We start from the raw sequence: 27,051 nt of genomic DNA, 5'->3' as shown, positions 1-27,051 counted from the left end.
TTAGTTTGAATTACGTGGTTAGTAATCCCCTTTCCCAGAAAAAGTAGAAATTGTGTGGGGGTTGAAAAGCTTGCAATCTGCTACCAGATGTGCAATTTAAGTATAAAGGAAAATCTTAGAATTTGAAGTAGGGAGGTTTTCCTTGGCAAGCCAAGCCCATGCTGAGTGTGGTTGGATAACCTAAAGGCTGCTTGTATAACAGAAAATCTCAGTTGGTTCCAGGTTCCAAACAAATGATTCACCGGAGGAGCAGACAAATGAAGAAATCTTTTGCATCTCCACGTTCAGTGTAGCCATCCTGAGTATTCCTGGGCTAGCACTACTAGCCAACACCAATTATGAAAACTCCAGGACGTCACAGGATGTTCAGGCCAGCTGTTTAGTGTGTCTCGTTGTCTGAGTGATTAATGTACTAGTTGAGACTGGAAGAGACAAGAACAAGAAGGTCATGGAAAATTCTTTCCTACCTTATTTGTTGTTAAATGCGCCTCTCACAGTTATTTTACCTCTGGGAGCATTTCTGACTTCTTTGACCAACAGGCCACTAGTAATATATATTACATGTATTCTCCCATGTTTACACCAGCAAATGTTATAATCTTCAAAGCTTGCAGATGCTTTTTAAGTTTCCCTTTTAGAAATGATTTGTTATTGAAGAAAAAATATCCCTTGATTCTCTAGAGGACCCTAATTTACCCTGAACATAAACGCATGAATTAATAAACTCAACAGCAAGACCTATATGTTTAAAAATGAATTAAAATAAACCTAGTCATTGCTTCTTTTATTTTTACAAATAATTAATGGCAAAATTATGCCTGTATTAAATATAGCCATTAGTGCACCTGTTTTTTTAAGCAATGCATTATTGATTAAAAGAAGATTAAGTGCTAGCATTTATTGAGTACTTACTACCATCCAGTCTCTTAAATTATTTGATTTAATACTCATGGTTAAGGTGTGTATTTTAATTTCTATTTTAAAGGAGAGGAAAGGGAGGCTCTTAGAAGCTAAGTTGCCCAAGCTTGAAAAACAAGGTTGACTCCGAAATAAGAAAAATTTTCTGTATATCTTGTTACTTCTGGTCTCTATCATTTAAATATGTCAACAAACAAACAATAAAATAAAAAGAGGTAGAACTGTGAGGTTTGGTCTGGTCTAAGCAGTGGATTCCAAACTTGGTTGATTAATGAACTTAGAATTAAAAAAAAATCCTTTCGGTTGATTATGTAGGTATCAAATTGTTTTTTTGGGGAATGCTAAATATGTTTTTGAAACTAATATTTTTCTTGGTCTAGGCAACATAGAATGTTAGAATTAAAAACACTAAGATCATTTGAAAGCAGTATGCTGACATTAAAGAATTATTCAAATAAGAAATCAATCTGAGCTTAATACTTTCTCCATAAAATAAGGAAATTAATATTTGGATTTCCAATGTAACCTAATATGTGCCCAGTCTGTTAAGATTTATATAAAACTTCAAACTTGGCCTTAGAAGAAATATTCCTTAAAATTGTTTCCACATACTTGTACTGGCTATGGCTATGCCTCTATTAAATTGTTTGCTCAAATCTTCCCTTGATTTGCATCCTGTTGTCTTTGCTTCTTCCCTAGTTTTAAAATTCAGTATTTCTTTAAAATAATTTTGCCTTGCTTGTTGCCACTGAAGTTTGACAAGCATCCCTGGGATCTCACCTTGATGGCAACTCAGCTTTTAGCAGCCGACCTCAAACAACTAAGGGTAAACATATGACCAGTCTGACCTGGCTTCTTTTTTTTTTTTTCTCCTTTTCTTTTTCACTGTGCAAACCACTTCAGTGCCTGTGGCCTACAGACAGAGGCCAGGCAATGGTTCGGGGCCAGTTTGCTCTGACATGGGACACTATGAGAGGCCCAGGGGAACGGGCTTGCCATAAATCCAAACCCATGCATTGACATGGCTTCTTTAACCTCGTATCTCATTACGGTTCCCTAGAGGTGCCATTCTCATTAAGGATTTTACTTGTGATGGAAGGACCAAATGGATCAAATCAGATCCTGTAAAAGAACCTTGGAAAAATAGCAAGTGAAATATGATGCTAAATGGTTAGCATTGTATTAATAGCATTTTGGTTGAATTCTTAGTAAAAATTAATATCTCCAGAGTGTATGAAACTATATAGGATAAATTACCTGGTTTCTTCTACAAATAAATTGCTTGGAGGAAGGAGGATGAGAGCGGAATTTAAGAATTAAAAGATATTTTAAAAGACATGGAAAACCTCAGGCAAAACTAATGAGAGGTATTAGACATAAAATAGATATTATTAATGTTGTTTTACCCTTAAATATTGGATGTCTATGGAGTTTATTTATATATAATTGATGTTCCTTTTAAAACTTTTCACGATTGAAAATGCTAGAAGGAGTCTATCCACGTCAGGTTTGGGCTAATAAAATAATATGAGAGGCTAAGGGGAAAAAAGGCTAATATTCAAGAATACTGTGATTTAGGTAGAATAATTAGACTATATTATCCAATAACCTCCATTTTCAAAAAGCTTTTAATGATTAACTCTCTTGATTGTCTGCCTGGAAAGAAAACATTCACACAATTAACTTTATCAATTCTCCAGTCCAGGATTCACATCTGCAGTATCTGTTAATTTGAATAGACAAACATATTTGGTCAATTAAATCAGATGTTTTCGGGGTAAGAGTCTTAGAATCATATAATGCAGGCATTGAAGGACCCTTGGAGATCATAACAATTTTCTCAACTCAATTCATTTTTTTATCATTTATAATACACAATCTCTCAGACTGGTGTGTAGTATAAATACACTCATGGATGAGGTTAATTCATTACCAAAGCAGATCAGACCCTATGCCATCTCTGCACTGTGGCATAGTCTGAGAAATTTGTGTGATGTGGTGCTGATTTGGCAGGGTGATTTGCCTGCCATCGTGAGGTTTGACCTCACTTAGAAAGCAATGATTTTATTTCACATGTTCATTGGTAAACAGACATAATACCTTGATAAAAGCCTTTTAATTTCATAATATGACTTCTACTTTGGGAAATCGCAGGATGCTGCAGATTAATGTGTGCAATTGGAAATACATGACATAATGAAATCAGGTGAGACGATGGTATCAGATGAGCTAAATATTGGTCAAATCTCCCTTTGCTCTGTATTGAATAGGAAAAAAAAAAACATAAGCCTTCCTTCAAAAAATATTTCACTTTTTTTCACTATATCTTTGGAAGTGTTCTAAAGATACACAAGTACTAAATACTGTATTAGATATTTTCCAGTCACTCAAATTTCCCATTAATAGATACAAGGAGATCCAGGTGTCCAAAATCAAAATGAAGTAAAAAAAAACAAAAAGCAAAAACAACAACAAAAAATTCAATATTAGGCCAGAGATAAGGTCTGTTCACCAGTAGCAGTGCTTAGGCAGCAAGACAGTAAATTAGTTTACCCACTGAAAAGGATAATAAAAAGGTGTTTAAAAAGAAATGTCAGGAGAAAAAAAGCATTTTTTACATAAGAATATAGAAAAGAAGAAGCTAAAATGGTATGATATGCAAATCTTGGTTTTACCCTTTTCTTTTGATGCCATCACTTTCTTAAAATTATTTCAAAGTTTAATTGCAATATATTTCACCTTATGTTAATCAGTTGCTTCAAGTACAAACCTAAGAGTAGAGTTAAGCTGAAAATCAACATGAGGGCTGTTCTTGGGTTGCTCTGTAGTGGGTGTGTGTGCACGTGTATGTATGTGTATGTCTGGGTAAATATATTTTTAATGGTGATATTTTATCTACTTAAACTCATCATTTGATAAAATAAGATTAATGCAAGAATAGAAGATGATAAAAATTGAATTTTATAATTTACAAGAATATACATACTCATATTTCTTTATGAAGCAAACAATTGTACCATTGGCTTTAGCTAAAGTAGTTTGAAAAACTTAAAGAGAGTAAATTGATATTTAATTATTTTAAAATAAGGAATTTCGATTTAAAAAGTGAGATACACAGACAGCTTCCAGTGGCTGGCCAAATTAAAGTTTGGATTTTTCATTAGTTCCTTGCTATTTTTCAATTATTTTCAGTAATGTGTGGTGTATGAAGACTCAGCAAGATACAATGCGAGCTTTGGGAATTAGTTGTGGTTTTTTGGGTTTTTTTTTTTTGTTTTTTTTTGCGGTACACGAGCCTCTCACTGTTGTGGCCTCTCCCGTTGCGGAGCACAGGCTCCGGACGCGCAGGCTCAGCAGCCATGGCTCACGGGCCCAGCCGTTCCGTGGCATGTGGGATCTTCCTGGACCGGGGCACGAACCCGTGTCCCCTGCATCGGCAGGCGGACTCTCAACCACTGCGCCACCAGGGAAGACCGGGAATTAGTTTTTTAAGGCACCATGTACTTGGAGAATCATGAGAGTCCAAGTGGATGTAGGAGGCCTTGAGATTTCAACGGCTCATGTGTATCTCCTGACCTAGGAGAAAACTCCCACATATGAAACCAACATAGTCTTCCCTCAATAACACATTCTATGTCTAAGGAGTGGATTGTGATATTTTGGAAAACTGTACTTTCACTAGCAGTCTTGTGTCTGTTGGCTTGAAATGTTTGCTTCAGAGTTCGGTAAGCAGAAGTGTTACTCTAAAAGACTGTAAAAATTCACTCACAGACTCCTTATTAGAACTCATAATAACCACCTAAAGACTTCAGTTAATCACATTGACAGGAGGAGCAAATGGGAACTAGACTTATGTTGAGACTTTCACGGCTCTCTTTATAGATAAAGAGAAATTACTCGCATTTTAGGGCTCATCAAATTCCACAAATGGAGTTATTTGCCCTTCAGCTCCTCAGCTGAATGTGAAAATATTTTTCCTCATATCATTAGAAGATAACTCCGTTCACATTACTTTATACTAGAATAATGTCTTCTGTAAGTTAAATTTTATTTTTTTCTGCCATTCGAGGAAATACCACTGCTGTATACCATAATTTTATTGGCTTTCTAAAGGTTTGTATGTGTGTGTTTGACATCTTTAGGCTTAAAATATCTACAGATAATCACACTTTAGAGAGAACATCAGTTATATTTGTAATCTGAGGACCTATATCTTGTTCAAATGTCTCCCAATAAGTTGTATAATTGTAAACCATGATCACATAATTTAAATATTGTCTGCATTAGATTGGAGAGGTTGTGATAATTATTTCAGACAAAATGATTAAAAGTATTAGTGTTCTCCAAAGAAGCAGAAACAATAAGATGTATGTATGTATGTGTATATGCACATATATATGAGAGAGTATGAGAGAGGTAGAGAGAGAGATTAGGAGAAATTGGTTCACACATTTATGGAGGCTGAGAAGTCTCACAGTTAATTGTCTGTAAGCTAGATCCCCAGGAAAGCAGATGGTATAATTTAGTAGAAGCCCAAGGGCAGGAGAAGACGAGATGAGATGTCTCAGCTCAAAAAAAAGGGGGCAAAGTCCTCCTTCTTTTGTTCTACTACGCTCCTCAATGGACTGGGTGATGTTCATCCACATTGAGGAGGACATCTACTTTACTGAGTCCATTGATTCAAATTCTAATCTCATTCAAATGCTAATCTCTCTCACAGCCACACCCAGAAATAATGTTTAATCTGGTACACTGTGGCCAGTCAAGTTGATACATATGATTAATAATTACAAGTCCACCCCTTGTCAACTTGACACCCATATGCAACTCCTTAAACCATACTAAACCTCCAAATAAAGACAATAACAAGGTCATAATGCTGCCTAACTTAAATGCTCTGATATAACATTGATATATATATACAATAGATGTGTGATATATATGTATACACACACACACATACAGTTACAATAAAATGAAGAGAAAATCCTCATGACAATTACAGTCCTCACTTCTATAACTGAGTTCTCTTGTAATTGTGGTGATTCAGAGCATATACAGCTTTCTGGAGAGCCTTGCACCATCCCTGCAAGACACTACCACCTATCTGACATTTTAACTAAGTCTTCAAAATGTCATTGCATCATTCTAACAAGCCCACTATTTCAGGATGGTGGGGCACATGATCAAATCAGTGAATTCCATGAGCATGGGCCCATTGGCTCATTGCTGCACTTCCTTTGCTGTGAAGTGTGTTCGTGGAGTCAAAGCAGTGCTGTAAGGAATATCATGGTGGTACATAAGACATATTTAAGTCTGTGGGTGGTAGTTTTGGTGAAAGCATGGAGTGCTAGGAAGGCAAGTCCATATCCAGAGTAATTGTCTATTCCAATAAGAACAAAATGCTGTCCCTTCCACAATGAAAGTGGTTCAGTGTAATCAATCTGCCACCAGGTACCTGACTGATCACCCCAGGGACGGTGTCATATCAGCATTGGTTTCTGTTGGTGTCAGATTGAGCACTCAACAGTGGCTATGTGAGCCCATGCAGAATCTCCATTTCTACCACCATTTCCGTGCAATGTTAAATAGTGATGCTAATAGCAGTGATGAAAGCAGCCATCTTTTTCTTCTCTCTGATCTTAGAGAGAAAGCACTGTCTTTCACCATTGAGTACGATTTTAGATATGAGTTCTTCATAAATGTTCTCTATAATGCTGAGGAAGTTTCATTCTATTTCTAGTTTTCAATGTCTTTGTGTGTGTGTGTGTGTGTGTGTGTGTGTGTGTGTGTGTGTATTTTATCATGAAATGGTGTTATAGTTTGTTAAATGCTTTTTACGCATCAACTGAATGGATCATGTGCTTCCCCCCGCCTCACTTCATTTCATGGATTGATTTTTTTACACCGAAACACCATTTTCCTAGTATAAGTCTAATTCAGTCATGGTGTATAATGATTTAGTATGTTGCTGGATTCAGTTTGCTAATATTTTATTGAGGATTTTTGCATCTATATTTAACAGTAATATTAATCAGTAGTTTTCTTGTGCTTTCATTCTCTGCTTTTGTATCAGGGTGATATTGGCCTCACAGAATGGGTTAGGAAGTGTTCTCTTCTATCCTTTGTTTTTGTTTTTGTTTTATGAGTTTGAAAAGGATTAGTGTTAATTCTTCTTTAAAAGTCTGGTAGAATTCACCAGCAAAGCCAACTGACCCTGGAATTTTTTTGTTGAGAGGTAATTGATCACAGGTTCAATCTCTTTACTTGTTATAGGTCTCTTCCAACTTCCTATTTGTTCTTGAATCAGTTTTGGTAAGTATGCATTTATAAGACTTTATTTATTTGATCTAGTTTATCTAATTTGTTGGTATATAATTTTCACAGTATTCTCTTATAATCTTTTTTATTTCTGTAAGGTTGGTAATAATGCCCCCATCTGATAAATTATTTGGTATGTTCTTTCATTTTTATTAGTCAATCTAGCTAAATGCCAATTCTGAGTTTTTCAAAGTTTTTCAATTCTGATAAGTTTTCTGGAAATGCATCAAAGAGATAAATGACCTGAATTACTGCCTCAAGTAGAAAACCATTGAAAGATTGAATCAATCAGCACATGAGTAGACAGAAGAAGGATTTCTTAAGATAGTTTTCCCCTACTAAACTTCAGGCTTTCTGTCTACATCTTTCCCTTGAGCCTAGTTTTACTCTCTCAGAAACACACGAAAGAACTTTTTAAAGATGTCAACCTATATGTGACTGCGACCTTATTATGATTTTAGGCAGCCTCTCTGCTAGTGGATGAAGTTGTGTTCCTGTCTTGCTAGTTGTTTGGCATAGGGTGTCCAGCACTGTAGCTTGCTGGTCTTTGAGTGGAACTGGGTCTTAGCATTGAGATGGAGATCACTGGGAGAGCTTTCTTCATCTGGTGGAGCTGGGAGGTCTCTGGTTGACCAATGTCCTGAACTTGGCTCTCCCACCTCAGAGGCACAGGTCTGACACACAGCCAGAGCACCAAGACCGTTTTTGGGAAGTGTGAGGTCTTCTGCCAGCATTCATATGTGTTCTGTGGGAGTTGTTCCACATGTAGGTGTATTTCTGGTGTATTTGTGGGGAGGAAGGTGATCTCCGCATCTTACTCCTATGCCATCTTGAAGGTCTCACCAACCCTCTATTAATGCTGGCTTCAAAATTAACTAGATGGGTTTGCTTTGTGCAGCTGACTTAGCCCCTGACACTTACGTATTCATCTTTAATTTGGGACTGTAATACATATCTAACAGGATTGTGGTGAGAATTTAATGAGAAACATATAAAGTGTCTAGCATAACTCTTGGAAAAATAAATAAAAGCCATTAAACAACTATACAGCATCCATTACAGGTTCATGCATGATAAGTATCTGTAAGCAATAGATTTGATATCAACCCTCAGTATGAAATAAGACAAAGCAATAAATGCTTGCCAAAGAAAGGAACAAACATAGTTATAAATTGAAAGCTCCCACAACAATTCCTACTGTATAGCACAGGGAACTACATTCAATATCCTGTAATAAACCATACGGAAAAGAATGTGAAAAATAAGATATATATATATCTGAATCACTTTGCTGTACAGTAGAAACTAACACAATATTATAAATCAACCATACTTCAATAAAATAAATGTTAAAAAAATAGTATTCTGGGTACATTGGGTTAAATAAAATATATTATAAATTTTGTAAAGAGAAAGAAAGCTCCCAAGAAAAATCACATTGGTTCATTCCCTGGAAAATTTGGAACTAATTAACATTTACATGCTCATTCATACATTAATCCATCCAATAAAAATGTATTATTGGCTAGAAAGAGAGAATAGAGTGAACTGATAGATTTAAGTTACGCCAAAATTTAGTGTGAGGTAGAAGGTGTCAATCTCCAAAGTAAACTGAGAAGAAGCACTCCTTAAAGAGGACAGAAAACCAGGAGAGTGCTTCTTAACTGTAGCAAGTAAAGGAACTATTGCAGAAAGAGTGTGGACAATGATGTTGAATGTGCTGAGGATGGTGGAGTCAGATGATAGTTGAAATATTATATATATATATATCATCTGGGCAAGGACATTTGATTTGAAGTCCTCTCCAGTCCAGTTATCACTATATAATCATGATTAAAAGGATTCCTCTTGCTATTTTTATGTCAGTGTCCATGTGCTAACTTGGGTGTCTATGTATTCTCTGTTAGAAAAATGTTCATCAGTATGTTGGCCAAAAATATACGTGAGTCTATATGTATAAAAGAAGTGGCTTTACCTTCCCTTTGGCTAGATTGTTAAAAGCTGAACATGTGCTCTTCTAATATGGTTGGATGACAGGCACTTAATATCATGCACCATTAATATTTTCCCATTCTCAATCCCAAGATTTACTGTAGATCTTGGAATTATAGTATTTCATTTTACTTTGTTATGGACAGTATATTAAAATTACAGAAATCCAATATATTAAAATTACAGAATCTGCATTTCCTTCCCAACCTAATTAATATATGTATATTAGAATAAATTAGCTGGTCTCAAAGAGGTTTTTTTTTTTTTTTTGTCTCACAATCCCTTTATATTCTTAAAAATCTTTGAGGATATTATAGGGTCTCACTTTCTTTGTCAAATGTGACAATCTCTGATTTTGTTTGGAATATTTAGATCATTTATACCTATTGTAATTATTGATATACTTAGATTCAAATCTATCATCATGATAGTTATTTCTATTTGTCTCATCTGTTCCGTTTCAGTTTTCCTCTATTTTCTGGCCATCTCCTGTACTGAGAATTTATCATTAACTTCATTTTATCTCCACTATTGGCTTATGAATTTTACTTGCTTTGTAATTATTTTTAGTGGTTGCTCTATGCTTTTATATATATAAAAATATATAATTTAACTTCTTCCTTTATCTTTGCTATTTTTGTCATACATTTTACTTCTAAATACATTAAAAATCCTCAATATATTATTACTAAATTGGCTTTGTAAAGTTTTTAAAGTCATTACACATAATAATAGAAACATTAAAATTTGTGTATTAACCCTTATTTTTTATCATACCAGTGCTCTTCATTTCTTTGTGTATAGGCAAATTTCCATCTAGTATCACATTCATTCTGCATGAAGAATGTTCTGCTAAGCCTGAATTCTCTCAGCTTTTGTTTGCCTGAAAGTTATTATTTCATTTTCATTTCTAAAAGATTTTTTTTTCTCAATTTAGAATGCCGAGTTGATAGGTTTTTATTTCCTTCTTTCAGAATAAAAAAAGTAACTCCCTCTATTTTCTTCTGACAGAAAGTTTTCTGCAATTCTTAATTTTGTTCTATATGCATTGTTTCTTTTTTTTTCCCCACCCATGGCTACAATGAAGATTTTCTCTTTATCTTTGCTTTTTGCCCATTGGCTATGACATTTATAGATATGTGTGTGTGTATATTTGAGTCTGTTTTTATGTTCATCCTGATGCACTCTCTGAGCTTCTTGGACATATATTTTGTTGACTTCTATTTTCCTGGAAAAATTTTGGCCATTATATCTTCAACTACGTCTACTGCCTATATGTGAGGTTAAAAATTAACTCATGAGTTCCAAAATTTTGTTAGTATCTAATGTTACATGAAGCTACAGATATTAATAAAAAATACACATGTAATGTACATAAAAGTAAGGGGAGCAAGAAAAATTAAAACTCAGTAAGGAAATGTAAAAATTCTCCTTTGATGCTGAAAAAAATCAATGAGATTTTTCCCTCCTTAATTCCAAATCTATAATTTTGTGAAGGATATCAGAACTAAGGCTTATTTTTCTTTCTGTCTAAATTTACATTTTTCAACTTTTGCCTGTGAGGGGGCTCAGGACAGAGTATCCTAAAATATGGCACCTTGGCATACTGAATTTAAGCTGAAAGAGTCTGAGAAAACAGCAGAAGCAGGAGGTCACTCTGAACTTCATCCCTACCCTTCTCCCCTGGAACAGGTCATAAAACACTTATTTGAGAGGTGCCCTCCCTATACTCAGAGGAGAGGAGCTTTCTTATCTCCGAAAACAAAGGGATGCTAAGAAGAATGCAAACAGGCTTTGGTAAATTTCCCCCAGTTTACTGCACTTACCTCATTGTCTTTTGCTATTATATTCCTCCACAGCCATCCACTCTTCATTAAACCTAGCAAAAACTACTCAGTTCTAATTGTATCTTTGGGTCTTTTATTCTGAAAGCTCCTGTGTCATGTAAAGCATAAATAAATTTGTATGTTTTTCTCTTGTTAATCTGTCTTTGTCACTTTGATTTTCAGATCCAGCCAGGATTGCTCAGAGGGTCAAGGAAAATTTTTCCTCTCCTGTATCTGTAATAGCCTTATGTGATAATCCAGTCACCTAGTGTAATTTTGTCTTCTAAGTACAGTTGACTCCTTCCTCTTACAGAATTCCAGATTAATGGAAGTCAATTTTGAGTTTCACAAGCCCTAGACAACTTAACCACACAACTTAATTCTTCTGGACTCCTCCACACAACGTCCCACCAAAGAACAATTTATATTGCTAAGAAACATTTGCCTTCATATTGGTCACAGCTTAACTTCCTTTTCATTTCTTCTGTCTCTTACTGTTATAACCTTCAGTTAAATTACTTATTTAAATATAGTAAAAACTTCCAAATCATCCACTTTTTCTCTTTACATTTACCACTTCCTTCAACTTGAGCTACAAACTCACTATACCTGTAAAATGAATCTAATCAGTTGAGTGAAGAGAGAATGTGGCAGAAATTTCATGTGTCCAATTTACTTCTCTCTTTTTTTTTAACATCTTTATTACTTCTCTTTTAAACTCCCAGCAATAAACACCCTTTGTGTCTTTTTACTAGCAATGTAATTATTATAACTGGGAGATGATAATACAAATTAAGAGCATCTAATAAAAAATACTCCATAAAATTTTAACAGCACTATATTTATTTCAAAGTACTTTCCTGTCCATTTGTCACTTCTTTCTCACAATAAACCTGTAAGGTAGACAGGGGAGGTATTACTACCCTTGAGGAAAGTGGAATATATGGCCCAGAGAGTAACAGGGAATTAGGTGTGTCTCAGACATAACACAATGATCTGCTAAGCAAGCTTAAAGGGTGACATGAAATCACCAAAGATCTACTGTCTGGCCTCTTATGAAAAGAAAAATAAATGGAGTGTGAGAAGGAAAAGTTATATTTGGGGACTAGGAATCAGGAGACTTAGGATTCCATCTCTATGCAGTCATTTAAGATATGATTCAAACAAGTCACTTAAATGTTTAATATCTACATCAGTGATAAGATGATGATGGTCATCACACTGACTGCCTCACAGGATATATGAAAAGTGCTCTGGGGTTTCCCTGGTGGCGCAGTGGTTGAGAGTCCGCCTGCCGATGCAGGGGACACGGGTTCGTGCCCCGGTCCGGGAAGATCCCACATGCCGCGGAGTGGCTGGGCCCGTGAGTCATGGCGCTGAGCCTGCACTTCCGGAACCTGTGCTCCACAACGGGAGAGGCCACAGCAGTGGAAGGCCAGCGTACCGCAAAAAAAAAAAAAAAAAAAAAAAAAAAAAGTGCTCTGAAAGTCAATACAGCTTTCTCCTCCCAAAGCTCTAATTTATAGTATTTGCTAATTCCTAGTGTAAATAATACCAATACATAGATATTATTGGAATATAATAAAATAATAAGGGACTGAGGAGTTTGAGTATTTGTTACTTTTGTTTAAATGCATTTTCTAACTTTTTTTAAGAGCTGTTTTAGGCTTACAACTAAATTGAAAGGAAAGTACAGAAGTTTCCCATCTGCTCCCTGCCCTCACACATAGGCACAGCCTCTACTATTATCAACACCCGCACCAGTGTGGTACAATTGTTTCGAAGGATTAACCTACATTGACACATCATAATCACCCAAAGTCCACAGTATCTTTGGGTTCACTCTTGGTGTCGTATATTCTATAGGTCTGGACAAATGTATAATGACATGTATTCATCGTTATGATGTCGTATAGAGTATTTTCACTGCCCCAAGAATCCTCTGTGCTCTGCTTTTTTATCTCTCTCCCCTCTTACCCCTGGAAACCACTGATCTTTTTATTGTCTCCATAGTTTTGTTTTTTCCAGAACGTCATATGGTTGGAATCATACAGTATGTAACCTTTTCAGATTGGCTTCATTCATTTAGTAATATGCATTTAAGATTCCTCCATGGCTTCTCATGGCTTGATAGCTCATTTCTTTTGAACACCGGATGCACCACAGTTTATTTATTTATTTACCTACTGAAGGACATCTTAATTGCTTCCAAATTTTGAAATTATGAATAAAGCTGCTATAAACATCCATGTGCAGATTTGAGTGTGGCCATAAGTTTTCAGCTCCATTGGTTAAATAGCAAAGAGTGTGACTGTTAGATTTTATGGTAAGAGTATGTTTGGTTTTCTAAGAAACCACCAAATTGTCTTCCAATTTGGCTGCACTATTCCGCATTCCCACCAGCAATGAAAGAGTTTTCATTGTTCCACATCCTCGTCAGCATTTGGTGTTGTGTTCTAACGTATTTTTTTTATTGTAAGTTTATGTAATTTAATTTTAACAGTGGCAGATTTAAAAACAAGCTAGCAAAATTTCTGAAAACTTCACAAGTGACTCACACACCAGTAGTAGCAACCCCACTTCCACCCCCTTCCAAAGACTAGGACTACTTCTGCTTTTCTCTGGTACTGAGGAAAGAACCATTCTGTCTGGAGTCTGAGATCTCTGCCTTTCTAGAAGCTCCTTTCCCAAGCCCATTTCCCCAACTGTTGCTATCGTCGTTTCATTTTCGATTCACACATTCATTTGTCCTGTGGATAGTGTCCTCTGCCATTGACTGCTTTTGTCTTGGGATTTTGGTCAACACCTCAGAGGATACACAGAGTGCCAGGCAGTCCACTCAGTCTCCTCAGATGACTGACACCCCCTTCTCTTGGATTAAATCATGAATAAGCCTGAACCTAATCACCTGTTGAAAATCACAAGACTTATTAGTGACAGAGCTGGACCACATTTAATTTGGCTGACTCCTACATCCTTCAGCCTGGGAGTGCAGCCTGCTGTCAAGGCGATGAGAGGCAGAGCCCCGTGGGAGAAGGAGACATCATCCCTTTCTAATCTGCGGCCTTGCTTTCCTCAAGGTGTCTAGGTTAACACCATTTTGGAGTTATTCCCAGCCTCCTGAGATCATCCAGGGCCAAGAGTGTCCCTTTTTGAGGTGAATAATCCATGGTAATGAATCTTGATTTCCAATAAGTTAGACCAAGATGAAGTGTGTTGCCTTAGATGAGCCATATGTGTCCCTTAATAGCTTGAGAAAAGGCTCCAGAGCATTTAATAACTAAGCACCAGAGAGAAATAAAAAAGGCTCTGCGTTGCTAGGATACCTGGCTGAGCACTTGTTTTATATCAAGTCAGTAAATGTAAAACAAACAATGACAATTGCTACTTCAAAGAAATACAAAATGCTTGCTGGAAAGTGACAGAAAGAAGAAATAGCTGCTCTCCAGAGAAGAGAGACCTTGCTTCTTGTCATATATTAAGTTTGAAGAAATGCTTATTCTTTTTAACTAGTCTCTCAGAGGCTTGGAAAACCAGCATCAGTCATGACAGCATGTAATTACTGTAGTAGACGCAGTATTGTACGCAACTGTTCTATTGTTCTCTGCTTGTTCTTTGTGTATAATCAAGAGACAACAAAGAATTTTCCATACCAATGATCCACTAAGTACCTGGGTTCATTTAGGTTGTGTCTACACACAGCCAGGGTCACCAATCAATTCAATCAACTCATCAGAAGAATGAGAATCCATTAAAATTACTTTTGAAGCCTAGTAGACAAAGCTGTTTATTTGGTTTCCTGGTTTGCTTCATTGAATTTTAATCACATGACTAAATGAAAATATTTTCAATTGCCGTTATATGCTCAAAATTATGACTGGCAGCATGAAGATTATACATGTAATAAAAGTCTTCCTGCCGCAGATCAAGGTGTTTTGGGCAGAAAGACAAGTCAATTAACCCAATCTTGACACTGGCCTAGAGACCAGGGCCCCGTAAGTTAGACAGTAGCCAAGAAAAATCAGAATAGAGAAAGACTTCAAAGGAAAACTTCATGGAAGTGGTCAGGGTAAAAATAAAACTGAAAAGCCAAATATGTTCTTGAGTCTAAGAGTTGATTCCCAGAACCTAGAATATGTGATTAAGCTAAAAGGTCAAAAGCTGGTGAATAAAGACATTGAGATGGAGGTGAAATGCAACAGAAATAATGAACAATATGACATCATACTTTCTTTATCTACACATTAATGGATGCACACATTTTCCTCTCGTAGGATTCTAGTTCTCTGACTTGCACATTGGTGAGCTAGACTTCAAAACCAAAGAGAGGGCGTCCCTGGTGGCGCAGTGGTTGAGAGTCCGCCTGCCGATGCAGGGGACGCGGGTTCGTGCCCCGGTCCAGGAAGATCCCACATGCCGCGGAGCGGCCGGGCCCGTGAGCCATGGCTGCTGAGTCTGCGCGTCCGGAGCCTGTGCTCCGCAACGGGAGAGGCCACAACAGGGAGAGGCCCGCGTACCGCAAAAAACAAACAAACAAACAAAAAAAAAACAAAGAGAAATTTTCTTACAGTGGAAAAACAGAGACTCATGGAAAAGTCATCATTAGAAAAGGATATATACCAAATGCTGGGTAATTCAGTGCAAACACTAAGTTGTTGTGAGAAGGTGAAGATCAGATAGGGCTGGTGGGCTCCATGAGAAATAGCACCTTGAGCTTGATTTTTTCATAAAGAATTTACATGAGTGAAGAGAGGAATGGAGGACTTTCTAGAAGCATCTGTTTTTAAACCACAATTTTGTTGTGATAGAGATAAAATTTTCTCTCTGTAATAGTAATACGTTTTTTTTGCAAAAGCCAATGCCAACAAAACCCTAAACACTTCATATTCTTCTCACCACTTTTCCCTTGGGACCTCAACGTAGATTTGAAGGGGTGGTAATGAATGTTGAGAAGGAAATTCTACTGCCAAACTCCTTCTGGCTTGCTCTTGCCAACTGAATTATTACCTTAGAGAGAGCCACAGTATATTTTTCTTCATTAATTTGTAGAAAGCAACATTCTACAGTCCTGTCAGCCATGACTTTTTTTTTCTGGATCAACTTAATAATGTCAGTGTTTAACTATTCTTTTTACTAGCTTCACAAAGTATCAGGCACTTAGAAGATGCACATTTTTACAAAAGCATATGTGACAAGCTATGAGATCATGATGCAAATGACAGGTTAAAGCATCAAGGTAGCTTCCAACTTCTAAATCCTGATCTCTCTCGGGTGTTTCCCTGAAATACAGTTCTTATATGAAAGGGGGATTCTAGTCACAATCCCACCCAGGTAATGTTGAAGTTTTCCCTAGGCTGATTCTACAGGATCAATAATGGTCTATCTTCCTTGGCTCCTGCAGTAGGAGGAAGCACTGATATCTTCTTCTATTAAAGTTTATTCTTCTCCATAAACTTTGATTGAATGCAATCGCAATAATGCTCTACAGTCTTCTTTTTCCTTCTTCTTTCTCTTCTCTTTTCTTCTGCGTTCCCCAGCTCCACGCCCTCACAGATGGGAAGTTGTAAGTAAGCGGGGAGAGTCAGGTAATCTCTCTATCCCATAGTTTCCACCTTCAGTCTCAGTAGTAACATGACTTTCCAGGAGCAAATATTACCACTTCTATTGTGTCCTGCCCATAATACGTTTATACAGAATCCAGTCTTCAAACCATCCTGTGGTTGGTTGAACCCTGTGCTACCTGAGAAAGGCCCACTAGTGAGAGTTTGCAAATGTGAGACATCTCAGTTTACGGTCAGTAGGATGAAAATGAAAATAGCATCTCTGCCTCTTACTGCCTTGATTATAGTTTCATGGGGCCCAGGAAGACCCACTGATGAGAGCCTTGCAATACGCCCATTCTGATCAGAAATCTATGATATTAAACACATTAGATGCTGTGAAAGAACTTTAAGAACTATATATATATAAAAGAGAGAAAGAGAGAGAAAATTAAATACAATATATATATATTTATTTATTAAGGTAAAATTCACCCATTTGAGATGTCTAATTCAATAATCTTTTCTGTATTCACGGAGTTATGCAACGTATCACCAGAACCAATCTTAGACCATTTTCATCACTCCAAGAAGAAACCCCATACTCTGTCTCCTCTCAGCCCCTCCATCCGCCTTGCCCTAGGCAAACACTAATACAATTTCTATCAATCTAGATTTGCCTAATCTGGACATTTCACATAGATGGACTCACATAATATGTGTTTTTTTGTGACTGACCTCTTTCACATAGCATAATATTTCAAAATTCATGTGTGTTGGATAGAGTCTTAGTTATTTTCAGTCTCCTTACCCCTCCCAATCCCCATGCATCTTCTGCATGTCAGTTAGACTATAATTCCAAACTACAAATCTGTTTATGTCATTTCTCTCTTTACACACTTTCAGTGGCCAGCTGCCCACTGCCTACAGAAAGAAGTCCAATTTTCTTGACATTGCAGTCCATGTTCATATTTTTAATCATATTAACCATTTTTAAGTATACAGTTCAAGTGGTGTTAAGTGCATTCACAAAGTTGTGCAACAAATGTTCAGAACTTTTTTCATCTCGCTAAACTAAAACTCTATGCCCATTAAAAACTAGCTCTTCATTTCCCCCTCTCTCCAGTCCCTGGCAATCACCATTCCACTTTTTATCTCTATTAATTTGACTCCTCTAGGGACCTCATATAAATGGAATCATACATTAATTGTCTTTTCATGACTGGCTTATTTCAATTTAGCATAATGTCCTCAAGGTCCATCCATGTTGTCAGAGTTTCCTTCCTTTCTAAGGCTTAATATTCCAGTGAATGTATATATCACATTTTGTTTATCCATTTATCTGTCCGTAGACGCTTAGGTCACTTCTACTTTTTGGTTACTGTGAATAATGCTCCTATGGACATCAATACAAATATCTGTTGGAAACCCGTATGTTAAATTATTTGGGCTATGTGTTGAAGGGGATCAGGATATGCCGCTTTGACATAAGGATTATTTTGAGATTAAGACAACTGAAAATCAGCAGATGCAGAAAAGTTCTCTGTCCTCCCTTTATTTGCCTAAAGTAGTACAAGTTTCCCTTTGTGAATGAAGCATAAATTTCCCTTATGAAGGTGCCCCCCTTTCCAATACCAGCAAAAGGACAGAGACAGAGTGAGCACCAAGATGAGTCTGCTTAAATAAACCTTACTAAAAAACCTCATATCTTCCATTAGTTTTTCCATATATTTCCTAATAACTGGCCCATGATTTATCCTGCCTCAAAGGCCAAACCCTCTTTCCTTTGTTAAAATGGTGTATAAGCCCCCAATTCTAACTACTTCTTTGAGCTTCACTTCTTTTCTGTGAAAGTCCATGCATGTAAAATATTAATAAAAATTGTATGCCTTTTCTCCTGTTAATCTGTCTTCTTTTAGTTTAACTTGCCAGTCCCTAGACCATAAAGCTAAGAGGGTAGAGGAAAAGATTTTCCTCCCCACTAATACTGAGAAGTGGAATTGCTGAATCATACAGTAATTCTATTTTTAATTGTTCAGGATCAACCATACTGTTTTCTACAATGGCTGCACCATTTTACATTCCCACCAATAATGCACAAGAGCTCCATTTTCTCCATATCCTCACAAACACTTTTTATTTTATTTATTTATTTATTTTTCTGGTAGCCATCCAAATGAGTATGACATAATATCTCATTGTGATTTGCATTTGATTTTATTTACTTTGAACACTTTTTATGTGCTTGTTGGCCATTTGTGTATCTTCTTTGGAAAAATATCTAGTCAATTCCTTTGTCCATTTTTTTTCAATTTGATTTTTTGTTGGGTTGTGAGACTTCTTTATATATTCTGGCTATTAACTCTTTATCAGATATATGATTTGCAAACATTTTCTCCCATTCTGTGGGTTGCCTTTTCATTCTGTTGACTGTATCCTTTGAGGCAGAAATCAAATTACTTTTAAATTGTCCTAATAATTTGGATAATCAGTTTCATTTCAGGATGACTATTGTCTAGCAATACCCACCAAGGAGTGTGGATACTTCCCCTTAATTTTAGCCCTCACTCCAGACTATACCCCAGGGGAAATGAGCCATTGTCATCACCTCCCCCACATCCTACCCAGCACAGTTTACACTGTGGGAGGAAAATCCTGCTGATTGAATCCTACTTCAAGACTCTTCCTAGATATCAGTTAAGGACAGCTTGTCAGAGCAAACTAGAGGCTAATGCCCTTATTAGTTTATTAGCAGTTACTATGTAGTGACTCTGCTTTCAGAGTCTCCTTTGTCACTTTGGCTTGATCGCAAATTTTCTGTGATTTCTGCTTGGGACTCTGATTATACATTGTTTATGTGTCCTGACTCTACAATAGATTACACCTGACACTGTGCTACTTGTCTAACACCTGTCTGATATACTAATATCTACTCCAGGCTTCAAAGCTTCTGCTTAGGAATATTTCCTCACTTATAAACAAGGGCCATAATAATAATGCTCTTTTTCTTAGAGTTTTGTTGTTGCTGTTGTTAAGATTAATAGATTTATTGTATGTAAAACATTCAGGAATTTTCTGTTAAAAAGCATAAATGTTTACTACTGCTGAAACTTCTAAAATATAATCCATGTTATAACCGTTAAAGTTAACTCCTTCTTTGGACTGCTGCATCACTAATTAGCTATCTCTTGTACTCTTTGTATGATTGTTTATCATCTTCATTGGCCTTGGGCTGTCTACCTCTAATACTAGTCTTCTTGTTATGTAAGAAAAGAATAAAAATTTTAAAATAATACCACCAACCAAGAAATCCTGCTTGATCCACTGTTTTCTGTATTTACAATATATTTGCAGTTGAGTGCTACCTTAATTTATCTAAGAAACAAAGTGTAACTTTAATAATAGATAGGTAAGTGTCTACACCCTTGTAATGTAGAACCCTTGTAACAAATGGATTATACAAATGTAGAACCCTTGTAACAAATGGATTATACAAAGCAGCTTAGTCTACAAGATCTGGGGTAGCCTCTTACATCTGACTTCTTCTGCCCTTAATCTAAGATGTGTGGACCTGAGTTGATATCTCTGGTTTGAATTATCCACCCAGAGGAAAGTGAACACGTGAAACAGAACAAAATAACACTTAGACTCTAGTACTAGGGGATGAGTGACTTAGTCTCCTTGCCAGTGGGTCAAGAATTATAGGAGCAGTAATAAGTCTGGGTATGTCCAGGTATGCTTAGCTAAGAGAAAACAAGAGATAGAAGAGAATTCTCCACACCTGGAACTTGACCTTACTCTCTGGCCATGTACAGGATCTTTTACATGATAGTCATACAGTGTTTGTCTTTCTCTGTGTGACTTATTCCATTTAGCATAATTCAGGTTGCTAGGGGGTGGGAGGTGGGGAAAATGGGGAGATGTTGGTCAAAGTGAAACTCAGCAGGACCCTGCAGGGCCTTCCCAGGTACAAAAGCCCTTCTGTGTCCCCTATCTCTTGTTTGTAGAAGATCTGTAGTCTCCCAGGCCTCCCCTGAGTCACAAAAGAGCAGGCTCAAGCAGTTAATGATTAGAACAATAGAGTCACAGAATCTTTAGCTCCTCCTTGAAGGACATAGATAACAGTAACCGATACATATTCTTGAGTTGTTTTGCAGATACTAAAACAACCACCAGAGGGAAAAAGCTGACTGCATGATGACCAGATTGTAGCCATGACATAAGCTGCTCCATCTTGAGTCTATGGCTTGCATAATTCCAAGAACTGGCCTCAAGGAAATAGGAATAAACTGACCCTGGAGTTGAAGATGAACTGTGCTTAAAACAATCAAGATGACACTGACCAGACCACCACATGACCAGTTTCAAGATACTTATTGGAGCTAACTATGCTGTTCTGCACGTAGTTCCCATCTGCACACCCTTGAAACTTTCTTTGGAAAGTTCTTGCTGCCTGGTCGGCAACTGCAAGATGGTTTGGGGGATGCTTGTCTGCCGTGTCCCCAAGTTGCTGGCTTCCTGAATAAAACGTCTTTCATTTTCCATCAGCCATTGTCTCTTGAACATTGACTTTTGAGCAAAGAGCAGCCGAACCTGAGTTTGGTTCCAGCTCCCACTAGTTACAAATTGGTACAGACTTTCAGTTATAAGATAGATAAATTATGAGGATCTGATGGACAGCATGGTGACTATAGTTAATATTATGTATTATACACTTGAAATTTGTTAAGAGAGTAGATCTCACCACACACACACGTTTACACACCCACACAGTAATTATATGAAGTAATAGATGTGTTAATTGTTGATTGTGGTAATCATTTCACGAAGTATACATATATCAAATCTTCACATTGTATACATTAAATACATACCATTTTATTTGTCAATTATACTTCAATAAAGTAGGAGGGAATAACTGCCATCTTTGGGAAGCTTTCAATACATCCTCTTCCACCTTTATTTCCACCAAAAGACCTAGGCAGGTCTATGCCTCTTTATTCCTATAGAACTTAGAATATGCCTCCATTCCAGCTCATATCATATTATTCTGGATTTACTTTTTCTGTTTACTTGCTCATGTGTTATGCTGGAAAATGGAAGCCATTTTGTCTTTTGAATTTGTGTCCCAAATCCTACCACAGTGCTTGTCACGTGAGTATATGTAGAATAGTAATTGGTCAAAAGGATGAATTATTGAATCATTCTTGCATGAATATACACATATTTTGTACTATTTTTCACTTCAGAAAACATTTTAACATACATTATTCCATATATTATGAGAAAATTGGTAAAGTGAGAGAGTACTGAACTTACCATAGGTTTGAATTTTCACTCTCCCTCTATGAAACCTTGAACATGCCTATAAACTTCTCTGTTTCAAGGATATATTTTAAGACTATTCACTTTCAATTTTATGTTAGAAAGAAATAGTACAACTTAAATTACCTCTTCACTTGAGTCATATTTAAAATAGATCCAATATTTTGGAATTCTGTTTCTAACCCTGACTATATTACATGCTTCCAAATACTCACTTAATCTTCAAAAATACTCTAAAGTTGGTATTACTAAGGCTAGAATATTTTTTGAAGTTTGTATAAACTATTTGAAACATCTACCACAGTAAATAAGGCATGCAAAAATTTTTTGAATATAATTAAGATCAAATTCAGGTAAAAGTGTTAGTTTGAATTTCCTATTTTCCATTTGACAAGTGTACTAAAGCACAGGAATGTTGTTTAAGTTGCCAAACTTTTTCACAGCTACTTATCTGATCTCCAGTTTATGTCCTTCTTAATCAACTACAAAATTACATTTATGAACTATAATGCCCCACATAGCAAAAGTGAAAATGTATAGCACTTTATTTTCCTTTTATGACTTTTCATTTTAACACCATTATTCTGAGAAATGCTTAAGTGGAATTTCTAATACCTGTTCCCACAATGTCTCTATTTCTTTTGCTTTCCTTCTTTCAGTTTTTATTTTATATATATCACTCCAACCTAAAGTTAAGGAACAATAAGTCTGAAAAAATCCTTTCACTTTTCTCTATATCACTCCAATATAAAATTAAATAGAAAGAAGTTTAGAGAAAATATGCCACAAAGCCCATACAAGTTCCTCATATATTGATGCTAGTTTTCAACTCTCCCTTCTTCTGGGATCCAGGGTAATTTATTTTGAAAGAAGGACTGTCCTGATGTCTTGGTCTCCATGCTTTGCCTATTTTTTAAAACTTGAAATACTCTGAGAACTTTTATTAACTGAGCTAAAATGGGTCCCCTTAGAGATCTGTTTTGTAGCTTTATAAAAATTTGCAGTTTTCCCTGAAATATCACAAATGTTATGAGTGGAAGCTGTGAAAAGCATATAGTGCTGTTACATCCTGTAAAAATTATGTTCCCCAAAAAATTTCCTTTCTGAAAATATATCGCAGCTAGTGCGTGGTTGCTGAACATTGAAATTAGAAAGCATCTTCCCAAATCGTAACATTCATTGCTGCTTTTCCCTTTGGCAGGAGAACTAAACAGGAGAGTAAGAACTAAACAGGAGAGTAAGAACTGGGGAAAAAAAATTAAAAACTATCATGCATCTCTTAGTTTCCAGTCTCTGGTGATTAATCCGTCCAAATCAAACAAGTACCCAGTTGATTCTATCATGAATAATCATGGTTTCTCCATGGATCTACGACCGACTAGGTGTTCCTTTGGTGTCTAGGATCAATCACTCATTTTATACTCAGTACCTACTCTCTCTATGGCAGACGGTAAGTGAAACTAAATGGTGATTTTAATATCAGAAAGATGATATGAGACAATCTTAGATATTGTGTTTAAGCTAACTTAAAATCCACTCATTTCTTAGTGTTTTGTTGTTATTAACGGCAGTGGTGGTAACAAAAGACTACTTCAACACTTAGACAAACAAATATACCATATTATAAAACCATATGGACACTGCACCACATTCAGGTTCAGAAAGATGTAGCTATTATTAGAAACCAAAACCAAAATAACTACACTTTAGTGTCCCTTTCTCTGGGATTGTGTAGTCCATCATTTCTACTCATCCCCTGATGTCTCTTCAATGTTCTCTCCCTATAAATCTGTGGTCTTTCTTTTCCAGACACAAGGTAGAAGATGCCCACCAAAAGTTGCCTAAATCTCAGCTCAAATGATGAAGACAGACTCCATAGGCTCTCTGAATCCCAGTTCCTAATATTTGAGACAAATTGTCTTCCAAAAGTCAAATGGTCCAATTAGCCTGTCATAGGAGATGAAGGGATTGGATCCTCAACACTGCTGCCAGGTCTTATTCCAAAGTTGTATAATAGTAATCCAACATATGTACCTATGAAGATAACCCATGAACGCATGGAAATGTTATGGATTTAAATTAAAAATTAACAGGAAAGGGCTTCCCTGGTGGCGCAGTGGTTGAGAGTCCGCCTGCCGGTGCAGGGGACACGGGTTCGTGCCCCGGTCTGGGAAGATCCCACATGCGGCAGAGCGGCTGGGCCCGTGAGCCCTGGCCACTGAGCCTGCGCTCCGCAACGGGAGAGGTCACAACAGTGAGAAGCCCGCATACCGCAAAAAAAAAAAAAAAAAAAAAAAAAATTAACAGGAAAAATTTCCACTGCCATATTTTTTAACAGCTGCCACTTCAGGAGCTTCTGACTTTTGTTCAAGTGCTGCTTCTGTAATAGAAATGTTGATTTACTGGCTCCATGAGCTTCGTGATATTTGAGCAGCATGTGTTGAAAGTGATACTCTTCCTAGTAAGTTAGAATCATCTGTTTTCTAGACCATCTCTGTGACAAACCCAGTGAAGCACATACATCAGCCTTGTTACTTTGCCCCATCAAACACTTTAAAGCCTGTTGGTCTTTGGCTTTTAATCTCAAGTAATTATCACTTAGGAGTGCTGGGTACCTCAGGACACCAGTCTTAATTAATCATTTAGAGGGCAATTCCCTGCAGCTAATGAAAAATGAGAAGGGAGCCAACTGAGCAACAGAAATATCTAAGGCGATGTCTTTATTTTTACCTCTCTGTCACAGTAATGAAATACCAAGTGACAGATTTTTGTTCTTCTTTGAAATATCCAGCATTTGATCCACTCAAATTGAACAGCTAATACAGTCAATAGTGAATGGATCTGTTAATATCACAGTCTAAAAATGAGCAAAGATCGAACAACTCCATTTATATCTGCACTAGTTGTTCTTAATGATATCCTTAAAAATGGTAAGTGGTCAGTATATTTGCTGACATCAAGAGATATTATCATTGGAGATAATATGACCAACAATTGTATTAGACATCGGAATACTCAGGAAAATAAATATCTCATTTACCTCACATGTCAGGTTAGTCCAGGCTCTGCTGCAGTAACAATCAGCCCCTACATCTCAAAGCCTTAGCACAACTAATTTTTATTTCTTGCTCTTGTGACAGTCATTCATGAGGGAACTATACTCAATGATTCTTCTCCAAAGGGTGATCTGCTGGTCCAGACAGTTTGTACTTTATCATGAAATCATCTGAAACTCATGGCTTCCAGAATCATGATGGAAAGGGAAAAGTATTTCATGGATAATTTCTGAGGCTGGAAGTGGAAGTAGCTTACAATTTACTTCTTCCACCTATTATAGGCTGGAATTCAGTCATATGTCTCTCCATCTAGGTGCTGGGAATGTAGTCTTCCTGCATACTCAAGAAGAAGGAAAGTTGAGGTAAACTTGCCTCTGCCTCACTAATCAACAAGATATTGGATGATTGAATAAAAAACAAGTAATATTTTTGAAGAAGGGTATTAATTTTTAACATTTAAACATGGACCCTTAGGTTGGTAGAGTTCAGAATCTAATACTTTCACATTTCCAAAAAGAGAAGTAGATTAGAAAGATAGCTGTCAGCTCTGTGAGATCAAGGCACTTATCTGTCTTATTCATCACAGGATGCTTGATAACTATTTCCTAAGTGAATAAAGATATATAATAGATACCAAGTTTCTCTTATTTGGCATTGCACTCTAGTTCTTAGAGTATAGTTGACTATACTCATAAAGAGGCTGTAAAAAATATTTATTACATGATTGGAGTCTCTAAGGAGAGCAAAGCAGAGCTCTCAACCAGGTCTGTAGTGGCTTGAGAGAGCATGGAAAGGAGGTGGCTTGGGCTTTTATCGTGGTTAAGAGTCTGTGCTGGTGGAGAGTTTCCACATGTGGTCACGGGCTTGCATACTTTGAATCACCTGCCGGTACTAACAGGGATCACGCAGGCTTTCTTATCATTGCTCAGATGTGGGGCACAAGAGAAAAAGAGAGGCAGTGAGGTTTTAAAGCTGTCAGCAGTCAAACATCAAAAAATGGGGTCAGACTCCTCATTACATTTATATGATATTGTTGATATGCTTAGGAGAAAGATGTAGTGAGTTAGGGAATCAGGAGTTTCGACAAGGTTGCAATTTAGATAGGGTGGCCAGAGAGGTTCTCATTCATGCCTCACACATGCCATTTCCTAGTTTCCTGGGCATGTCACATCCCCAAGTTCTCAACATGCAGCCAACAAACATTGGTGAAGTGGGATTTCAGGGACCAACTTAAATGCTGTCGTGGACCAAAAAGCAGTTGGGAATGACTGTTCTTGTTGAGCTCTCTAACTTCAACTTTGGAATTGGTTGACTTTTTCAAGGCACAAGATTTCTCAAGAAATCCAATTTTTGAGAACCCCCTAGAGTTTTCTAAAAGAAACTGTCTTGATGGCCTTCTCTAAGTTAGCTCACGGTTGTCTTTGGCTAGGCACTGAAGTTATCCCCATCCCCAGGATACTCACTTGTTCCAAGGTTAATTCCCATCCCCTTCTGCTTATCTTAAAGAATTACACCTTTAAGCCCATCACTGCTTCTGTGAATATCCATAAACAAGCATATAAAGCAGAGCTCAGATATCGATCCACAGGAATGGGTTACATATGTAAACTGAGGACCAAGAATTGTCCTAGATAATCACACGACTCTACTAAATTAATTAGGAATAATGTATTAGCAAAATAATAAAAATAATAAACACATAGGGTATACTGTATGTCAACTGTATTTCCTACTGTTGTTATAATAAATTACCACATACTTAGAGGCCTAAAAATATTAATTTATTATATTATAGTTCTGGTGGTCAGATGTCCAACGTGGGTCAGTAAGACTGTACTCCCTTCTGGAAGGTTTAGGAGAGAATCCATTTCCTTACTCATTCTCATTATTGACAGAATTTACTTCCTTGTTGTTGTAGGCATGATGTCTCCCCTTCCTTGCTGGCTGTGAGCTAAGGGACATTCCCGGTTTCTAGAAACTGCCCCCATTCCTTGGTTCATGACCTTCCATCCAATGTAAAGCCAGCAATGGTGGATTGAATCCCTCTCTCTCCTGAATCTCTCCTGACTTTCC

The 27,051-nt window shown here is 36.8% G+C and overlaps 1 non-coding gene and 1 pseudogene across 1 annotated transcript; one reads left to right on the top strand and one right to left on the bottom strand.

The window, feature by feature from the left end:
* Nucleotides 1–27,051, top strand: part of LOC132427896 (small ribosomal subunit protein mS31 pseudogene) — an 84,863-nt pseudogene that overhangs the window by 23,364 nt on the left and 34,448 nt on the right.
* LOC132428801 (small nucleolar RNA SNORA42/SNORA80 family) lies at nt 1,802–1,933 on the bottom strand. Its single transcript, XR_009520197.1, has one exon. It is a non-coding gene; the product is annotated as a small nucleolar RNA SNORA42/SNORA80 family (small nucleolar RNA).

This window comes from Delphinus delphis, chromosome 7, assembly GCF_949987515.2.
Source record: "Delphinus delphis chromosome 7, mDelDel1.2, whole genome shotgun sequence".
Taxonomy (NCBI): Eukaryota; Metazoa; Chordata; class Mammalia; order Artiodactyla; family Delphinidae; genus Delphinus; species Delphinus delphis.
Note: the sequence above shows the minus strand (reverse complement) of the source record. Positions and strands in the feature narration are given on the sequence as shown.